Source organism: Vipera ursinii (genome assembly GCF_947247035.1).
Source record: "Vipera ursinii genome assembly, chromosome: 10".
In the NCBI taxonomy this organism is placed as follows: Eukaryota; Metazoa; Chordata; class Lepidosauria; order Squamata; family Viperidae; genus Vipera; species Vipera ursinii.
The window spans coordinates 6694138-6703149 of NC_139520.1; the positions used below are offsets into that span (position 1 = coordinate 6694138).

Consider the following 9012-nt stretch of genomic DNA (forward strand, 5'->3'; position numbering starts at 1 on the left):
TTCCTTTGTGCATTCCTATTTGCAATGGGGTGGGGGTAGTGCCTGTGTGATACTCACTAGCCCTGCCCGGTTCTTGTGTGGTGCAGCCCCTTGTATCTGCACCCTGCAGCGTGGCAGCGGCCATTTTTATTTTATTTATTTATTTATTTATTTTATTTTAATTCCATTTATATCCCGCCCTTCTCCAAAGACTCAGGGCGGCTTACAAGCTTAGCAGTAGCCTTCATTCTATGTGTATGCCTGCTTGTTAGGGCTTTCATACACCCCCCAAGCGGCATTATTACAAAGTCAGCTTATTGCCCCCAACAATCTGGGTCCTCATTTTACCTACCTCGGAAGGATGGAAGGCTGAGTCAACCTTGAGCCTGGTGGGACTCGAACCTGCACTAATTGCAGGCAGCTGGTGTTACTTAAAGGAGGCATTAGCCCACTGCTCCACCAAGGCTCTTTTTTTGCGCCTTGCAGCACAGTGGGCCATTTTTGCGCCCCCGGTTTTTGCGTGCCAGAGGCAGCACTCAGAGGCACCTCCCTGCCCCCCGCCCTGAAGGCACCATAATGCTCATGCAGCCCTGGCACTTTGCAATAAATAAAGTGGGCTTTGGGTTGCAGTTTGGGCACTCGGTCTCTAAAAGGTTCACCATCACTGGTCTACGGGTTAAGGTGCTGGCCTAGAAACCAGGAGACAGTGAGTTCTAGTCCTACCTTAGGCATGAAAGCCAGCTGGGTAAATTTGGGGCAGTCCGTCTCTCTCAGCCCAACCCTGTTGTGGGGAAAACAGGAGAAGGAAGATTAGGTATGAGCTACAGTAATAAAGGCAAGATTTAAAAAAAACCAAACAGATGAATGAAGGGTGTCCTAAGAGCATATTCCATCAATGATGCAAACTACAGAATTTGTGTGATGACATGACATCACTCCTCGATGGCTAAGCATCCAGCAACTTTCTTGGGGGCTCCTAGCATCTGGTCTGAGCAAGCAAAACCGAAGCTCTGTGGCTTTCTAGCCAGTTGATCAAAGAGTTTATTTATTTATTTATTTATTTATTTATTTATTTATTTATTTATTTATTTTTAATTTAATTTGTATACCGCCCTTCTCCCTTCTTCACATCTCTTTGACCACTGAGTGGTCATTAAAAAGTCCTACCGCCCAACTTGCTTTACTGAGAATTTTGGGCAATTAACACAAATAAACTAGCAGGCTTTCCAGGTTTTGCCTGCAAAAGAGAAACCACGGGAATCAGACAAGCCTGTGATCTGAAAGCATACTGAAATATGTCAGAAATGTGAATCAAATGCACTTTTCATTTGCTCCGTGGCTTAAGTCACCATCACCAAATTAGGTCAGCCACGAAGGCTTTCTCCTGTTAAAGGTAGCTTTTCTCTGATCTAATTTTCTAGAGTGAAAGCAGGATGAACAGGTTGCAAATGGCAATCACATGATCCTGGGACACCACAGCCATTGCAAATTCATACAGGTTGCCAAGAACCTGAATTCTGATCACGTTACCATGGGGATGCTCTGATATTAATGAATAGAATAGAATAGAATAGAATAGAATAGAATAGAACAGAACAGAACAGAACAGAACAGAACAGAATAGAATAGAATAGAATAATGAAAAATGGAATGGAATGGAATGGAATGGAATGGAATAGAATAGAATAGAATAGAATAGAATAGAATAGAATAGAATAGAATAGAATAGAATAGAATAGAATAGAATAGAATAGAATAGAATAGAATAGAATAGAATAGAATAGAATCTGGAAGGGACCTTGGAGGTCTTCTAGTCCAGCCCCCTGCTCAAGCAGGAGAACGTATACCATTTCAGACAAGTGACTGTCTAGCCCAGGGGTATCAAACTGCCGGCCCGTGCATCACGTAACGTTGTGAGTTTGACACCCTGATCTAGCCTCTTCTTAAAAATTTCCAGTGGAGCGTCCACGATTTCTGAAGGCAAAGTTGTTCCACTGGTTGATTGTCCTCACTGTCAGGAAGTTTCTCCTTAATTCCAGGTTGCTTCTCTCTTTGATCAGTTTCCAATCATTGTTTCTTGTCCTGCCCTCTGGTGCTTTGGAGAACAACGTGACCCCTCTCTTCTTTGTGGCAGCTCCTCAAATACTGGAATGCTGCTAACATGTCTCCCCTATTTCTTCTTTTCTTTAGACTAGCCAAACCCAAGTCCTGCAGCCGTTCTTCGTATTCTTCGTCCAAAGTCGCTTTCCCCACCCCCCCAGTACTGTTGTAACACCAAACATCCCTTAAAAGGAATAGTTGTAAGTGGAGGACTGCCTGTACAAACTACAGTGAAGTCACCTGTTGCGCTAAAACCCTATGAAACATACTGTATAGTTCAGGGGCCTTCAAACTTGGCCACTTTTAAGACTTGTGGACTTATTCCTGACTGAGGAATTCTGGGAGTTGAAGTCCACAAGTCTTAAAGTAGCCAAGTTTGAAGACCCCCTGGTATAGTTAGTTGGGCTGTTGGTTTGGTCTCCGAGCTTGGCGATTTGGCTGCAGACGCCAAACTTGGGGGTCAAACCAACCGCCCAACGCTACCGATATTCAAACGCGTCTGGTACTGTAGAGCAGGGGTCCTCAAACTTGGCCCTTTTATGACTTGTGGACTTCAACTCCCAGAATTCCTCAGCCAGGGATGCCTGGCTGAGGAATTCTGGGAGTTGAAGTCCACAAATCATAAAAGGGCCGAGTTTGAAGACTCCTGCTGTAGAGTTTTGGTTTGGGGGTGGGGGGTGGGAGTGAAACAGATCAATAACATTGAAAGCCGACCTGGAAAGCTGGGGGGAGCGCCAAAGAACGGAGAATCCGGGTCTCCCTCATACCACCCGCTTGTCCTAACTTCAGGAGCGCTCTGCACGCGCCCAGACACCCTTCTCCCCAACTTCCAAGCTTAAATAAGCTCCCTCATAAGCCAGATCCCGGCTCATTCAAGACTTCGGGGTGGGGCATTGCCCGGGACCCCCTCCGGGCTCCTTTGCAAGGGTCCAAAGGCGCGCAGAGGTGTGTGTGGGGGGTCTGCAGGTGGGCAGAGGTGCTGCTTTACCCCCTCCCTCTCCCACCCCCGGGTCTGTCCGTCCGTCCGTCCGGCTTGGGGTCCTGCCTGGGGGAAGCGCGGAGCCCGTGGCCGGCGCCCGGGCGCGGCAGGTGCATCCGTGGCCCGAGGGCAACGCGCTCCGCTTGCCAGCCGGGCGAGCCGGGGCGGCTACGCTTCGGGGGCGGGCGCCGGGCTCCGTGTGCACCGGGCGGGGCGACTTTTGCACCCGCTGCCCCGCGGGAAATAAATAGCGGCCGTGCGCGGCTCTCCGCCTTCACTGGATTGCGCCTCTTCGTCTCTCTTTGCGCCAGCCCGAGCCCGGAGACCCCAAAGCGCCCGCATGGATTCCGAAGACTGCTCGTGCTCCATCGGTGCGGCTCTGCCTGGCCTCCCCGCCATCCCTTCTGCCCTCGCTTGGAGAGAGAGAGAGAGAAAGAAAGAAAGAAAGAAAGAGAGAGAGAGAGAGAGAGAGGAGAAAAGGAGAGAAAAAGAACGAGAAAGAGAAAAGAGAGGGGGAAAGAAAGAAAGAGAAAGAAAAAGAGAAAAAAGAAAAACAGAGAGAAAGAAAAAGAGAAAGAAAAACGGGAAAAAGAGAAAGGGAAAGAAAGAGAGAAAGAAAGAAAAAGAGAGAAAGAAAAAGAGAAAAAGAAAGAAAAAAGGGAGAGAGAGAGAGAGAGAGAGAGAGAGAGAGAGAGAGAGAGGAGAAAAGGAGAGAAAAAATGAGAAAGAGAAAAGAGAGAGGAGGGGGGGAAAGAAAGAAAGAAAGAAAGAGAAAAAAGAAAAACAGAGAGAAAGAAAACGAGAGAAAAATAGAAAGAAAAACGAGAAAAAGAGAAAGGGAAAGAAAAAGAGAGAAAGAAAGAAAAACAGAAAGAGAGAAAGAAAAAGAGAGAGAGAAAAAGAGAAAGAAAAACAAGAGAAAGAGAAAAAGAAAGAGAGAAAAAAGAAAAACAGAAAGAGAGAGAGAAAAAGAGAAAGAAAAATGGGAAAAAGAGAAAAAGGGAAAGAAAAAGAGAGAAAAAAAGAAAAACAGAGAAAGAAAAAGAGAAAAAGAAAGAAAGAGAGAGAGAGAGAGAGAGAGAGAGACGTGGGCTCCCCTTTCTGGGGGCTGCTTCTCCCTCGTGGGTCCCGCTTTTCTTGGGGAGGGGGTGGCTGCGTTCTCACATTCAGGACGCAGGGCAGTGGGGGACCTGGGCGGCTGCAGCTCCCCTCAGCCCTCTTAGCCAAGGGACTCAACAAGAAGTTCCCTTTGTTGCTTCCTCGGTCTCTTTTCAGACTTTGGGGTGCTGTAGCCAAGGGCGAGCTGGGGGTGGGTGGGTCATGAAGAAGCCGCCAAGGGCATCCTTGCTTGGGCAAAGGAGAGCCTCCCTTCCCATCTTTCTTGGGTTGTCTTGGAGGAGTTCCTTGCCAAGGCTGGAAAACGGGTTTGTGCTTGAAAGTGATCTTCTTTTGTCTTGTTAGTGCCTCTGAAGGTGAACCCTAACTCTAACCCTAACCTTTTTTTTTTTTGCAGGTGGGGTCTGCTCCTGCGGCAACAACTGTCAGTGTAAAAATTGTAAATGCAAATCCTGCAGGAAAAGTGAGTACTGTATTTCGCTTCCTAAATGTTTCATCTTCTCTCCTTTCAATGTGTCGCCTCTGTGTTTCTTACGATGCGATGCCATGCGATGCGTGCATGTTGCATTCACACAACATCCTTGCCAGTAACCATCATTGATTCAGTTAACCTAATCTGCATTGCACGGGGCACCCAACTGTTCCAACAGCATACCAAGCTAAGATGGCTCTGATCATTTCATCTATGGAGATTCTCAATCATTCCTGATCCTGGTTGTCCCAAAGGTGCTTTTTCCAAAGGGCAGCTGGATTTACTTGGGTTTCTCCCCCCCCCCTGAAAAAGTTTCGCTTCTCATCCAAGAGGCTTCTTCACTTTTAACCGCCTGGTGAGAAATGAATTAGAACTGTAGAAGTTTTTTGGATGAGAAGTGAAATGTTTTCAAAGGAAAAAAAAAGTTGAGTTGCCTTTTTTAAAAAAAGCATGCCTGATTGTTTCATTCCTCACAGAAGACTTCTTGCCTTATTTACATTCCAAAATTATCTAACTCAAATACCCAAATTGTGAACAACCTGTTACTTAAAGAAAAAAAAGGCAAACTGTCAACTTTTCATTGCTGGTTATTAAATTATGCTGCTTAATTTAATTGCTGAATTAAATTGCTTTACATGGGATGAATCATAAATTAAACCAATGGAATATGTGGTCTTTCCTGCTAAATGCTTAACTAAGGTTAATGCCAGACTTATCAGCACATGGCACAAATGTGGACACTGTTTTCTTCCTGATTAAATGTCCTGTGAATGGATAGGATCCAATTACATCGTGGCTGGGGAATTCTGGGAGTTGAAGTCTACAAGTCTTAACGTTGTCAGATTTGGAGACCCTGAGCTATATAATAGAGGTAAAAGTTCTCCCAGCATACAAAAGTTCTCCCAGCATACACAGTGGTTAGTAAGCATGCTCTTCAGAATTCAAAATATTTGCTGCCAGGATTATGACTGCTTTACGACTGCAGCATTCGCTTAACGACCACTGCAAAGAAGGTCATAAAATTGGATCCATCACATGGGTGACCCGATTTATGTATGGCTCTCATGAATTACAACTGTCATGGACAGGCTTCATTATGGTCCATGCCTGTAATGAGATAGCACATTCCTGGCAGCCAGGGTGGTTAAGGCGCCAAGCTGGAAACTGGAAGACTGTGAATTCTTGGGCACGAAACCAGTTAGGTGACCTTCAGCCAGTCACTTTCTCTCAGCCCCAGGAAGTAGGCAATGGCAAACCGCTTGCCAAAGGAAACCGTAGGGACTTCTCCAAGCAGCTGTCAAGAGTACACACGGATTTGGAGCCCCCCCCCCAAAAAAGCACCATTCCTGTAAGAAAGGGTAGAGAACATAAGGAAAATAGAAGGAAAGGGAAGGAATGCAATACAGGTTTAATAATTAAGATTCTTCAGTGCTTGGGATTCAGTTCTTAAATGGGGCTGTAAATCATGATCGGAGCAGATCAGACACCTGTCTTCAACTTTTCAAGGCTTCTTTCAAAGAGTTGCAAACAGGTGCTCTGTTCATGCTCTGAAACACTTTTAGGTAGCTGCATTGGAAGTGCTGTTCAGTCCTGTTAATTGCAATTACCCTGCAACCCTGCAGGGCTAGACCATAGTTGCTGAAAGTCAACACAGAGATAATTATCTATAACTTAATTTCTACGGTGAGGCTGTGCTGGGATAGAAGTAAAACCTCCAAGATCCAACACATCATAAACTCATGACAGTTAGATTTGGACTTGACTTAGTGAAGTTAAACAACCAGGGCTAGTTCAGTACACAATGGGGAACAGAATATTTAATCGGGGGGAAAACCGTGCCCACAATTGTGCCACGTGCTAATTCTGGCATTAACCTTAGTTAAGTTTTTAGCAGTGAAGACCGCATACTCCATTGGGTTAGTTTATGATTCATCCCATCATATGTTCTGTAAAACACTTTAATTCAGCAGTTAAATTAAGCAGCACAATTTAGTAACCAGCAATGAAAAGCTGTCAGTTTGCCTTTTTTTAAAGTAACAGGTTCTTGGGAATTTGGGTATTTGAATGATATGGAGTATAAGTAAGGCAAAGTCTTATATGAGGAATGAAAGCATGAAATGGGCTTCTTCCAAAAGGCGACTCAACTGTCGGAGATGACAACATTTACTGCTTTGATTAAAAAGAAAGTTTATCCAGCTTTCATTTCTACTTGGAAACCACTCTTAGTGTGGTACAGCAAAACATCACACTAGTTCATGATTTGCTTCAACATGGTTTGAGTAAACCCAGGGCTTTTTTTCTCATAGAACGCTCAGAACGGAGTTCCGGCACCTTTTTTTGATGGAACCTTGTAGGGTAGGCAAGGTGGGTTGTATGACGTGTGAGTTCCGGCACCTTTTTCTTTTACAAAAAAAGCACTGAGTAAACCACAAAAGGTTTGACTCATGTAAGATACCACCAAGTCTTTGCTTGGAGTAAGGTCCACTCCCTGGGCTCTTAGGACATGCCAATGGTCATAATTCAAAACTGGGTGTGGTTAGATCTCAGTGAGATGATACCTTCAGGTTGGTCAAGGGATCAAACAATGTAGAACACTTTTGCAAGCATTAAGACGTACTTTTTGTCCCATAAACCCTTATACATTTTTTTGGTATTTTTTCCACTTATTCTGGGACCTGTGAAAGTATTGATCTTTGATCTATGTGGAATGTGTTTTTTCACGATGCCCAGATTCACAGAGCGTCAAACCTAAACGGTACAATGTTGGTTCAAATATCATTATTGTTTGGGCTTAACGTCTGTGAATTCAGCATCTCTACCTCTTCGTTCAGATATCTTTTCTCACTTGAGCTGGGAGAGGAGGTTGATACTTAACTTTTTTTTCCCTTCAAAATGTGACTGAATTTCAAAAAAAAAAAAGTAGAAGATACTTTTAAGAAAAAAAGAATGAAAAAGAGGGAGAAAGGAGTAGGGGAAAAGCAATATTGGGGAACTATACAAAAAAGCTACAGAGGCAAAGCTTAGTGCTTTAAAAGCTGTACTGCTAAAAAAAAGTTATAAAGGTAGATAAAAGCTATAGAAAAAAGAAACTTTTGACCTTCTTTGATACAGATGAAAATCTAAAACTCAATAACCCTCTGAAGTAGAATAAAGCGTAACGAGCAGTACTTCTATCGCCGTGAACAAATCTAACCATCAAAAAAGCAAGGTTAAAATTGCATTTCAGTGTCAAACAACAAAAAATAATAATAATCTAAGAGTGGTTTCCAAGTAGAAATGAAGCCGGATAAAGTCTTTCTTTTAAATCAAAGCAGTAAATTTTGTTATCTCCGACAACTCCTTTTCACTATTCAGTCTCCCCTTGGGGATAAATGTGAAAGATATGGCTAGTAGTTCAACAAGAGCAATGATAGCAATCTTCAATATCTGAGGGGCTGCCAGAGAGAAGAGGGGGGGTCAAGCTATTCTCCAAAGCGCCGAAAGGCAGGACAAGAAGCAACGGATGGAAACTCATCAAGGAGAGAAGCAACCTGGAATTAAGGAGAAATTTCCTGACGGTGAGAACAATTAACCAAGGGAACAACCTGCCTCTGGAAGTTGCGGGTGCTCCATCCTTGTGTAAGATCTCTCGCTTGAGCAGGACGTTGATCTAGATAAAAGACCTATTATTCTACGGTCTTCTATCTCTGAGCATACAGAAGCCTCACTGCTGTTGTCTCGTGTAAAAACAAAGTTGATTTTTTTTTTATTTTTAGTTTTCAAAATCTCTTGGTTCTTCCAACCTCAGAGAAAAGTCTCCAAATTAAACGGAAGGTTCGGTTTAAGAATTCTCTGTGTTCGAAGGAGGCTAAAGTTTTTTTTTTCCATTTTCTTTCTTTTCAGGCTGCTGTTCCTGTTGCCCGGTGGGCTGTGCCAAGTGTGCCCAGGGCTGTATTTGCAAAGGCCCCCCTGCCACTAAATGCAGCTGCTGCAAGTAAAATAGAGAGGCTGGCTTCGGCAGTCTTGAAATCTGTATATTTGCCTGCAGAAATATAATGTTCATGTCCGGTTATATTTTTTGCTATCGCGTGCTATCACACCGTTAGTTGTAAACGTAAACGACGCTGACAGTAATAAAGCCATGTCTGTATATAAGGAATGTTTGTGGTGTTTTGGCCTTGGCCTTTGCCAAGGGACCAGCAGGAGGCGTTAATTAATAGGTGCGAGACGCTGTATTCGCTAGGAATCTGCTCTTCAGTGAAGTTCTACTACGGCTATGTTTCAGATATCAGAATTTTTGGCAACCGATTGCAAGGTACTAACTCCAGTTTAAAAATAAATAAAATGATTTTAAATAGCTAAAATGTGTCCGCTGGCTTTATTCTGA

At 43.9% G+C, this 9012-nt stretch overlaps 1 long non-coding RNA gene across 1 annotated transcript; it reads left to right on the forward strand.

Moving 5' to 3' along the window:
* The first annotated feature begins 3267 nt into the window (after positions 1–3267).
* LOC310645197 lies at positions 3268–8780 on the forward strand. Its single transcript, XR_014493429.1, has 3 exons — positions 3268–3429; positions 4572–4637; positions 8529–8780. It is a non-coding gene; the product is annotated as an uncharacterized lncRNA (long non-coding RNA).
* The last annotated feature ends 232 nt before the right edge of the window (positions 8781–9012 follow it).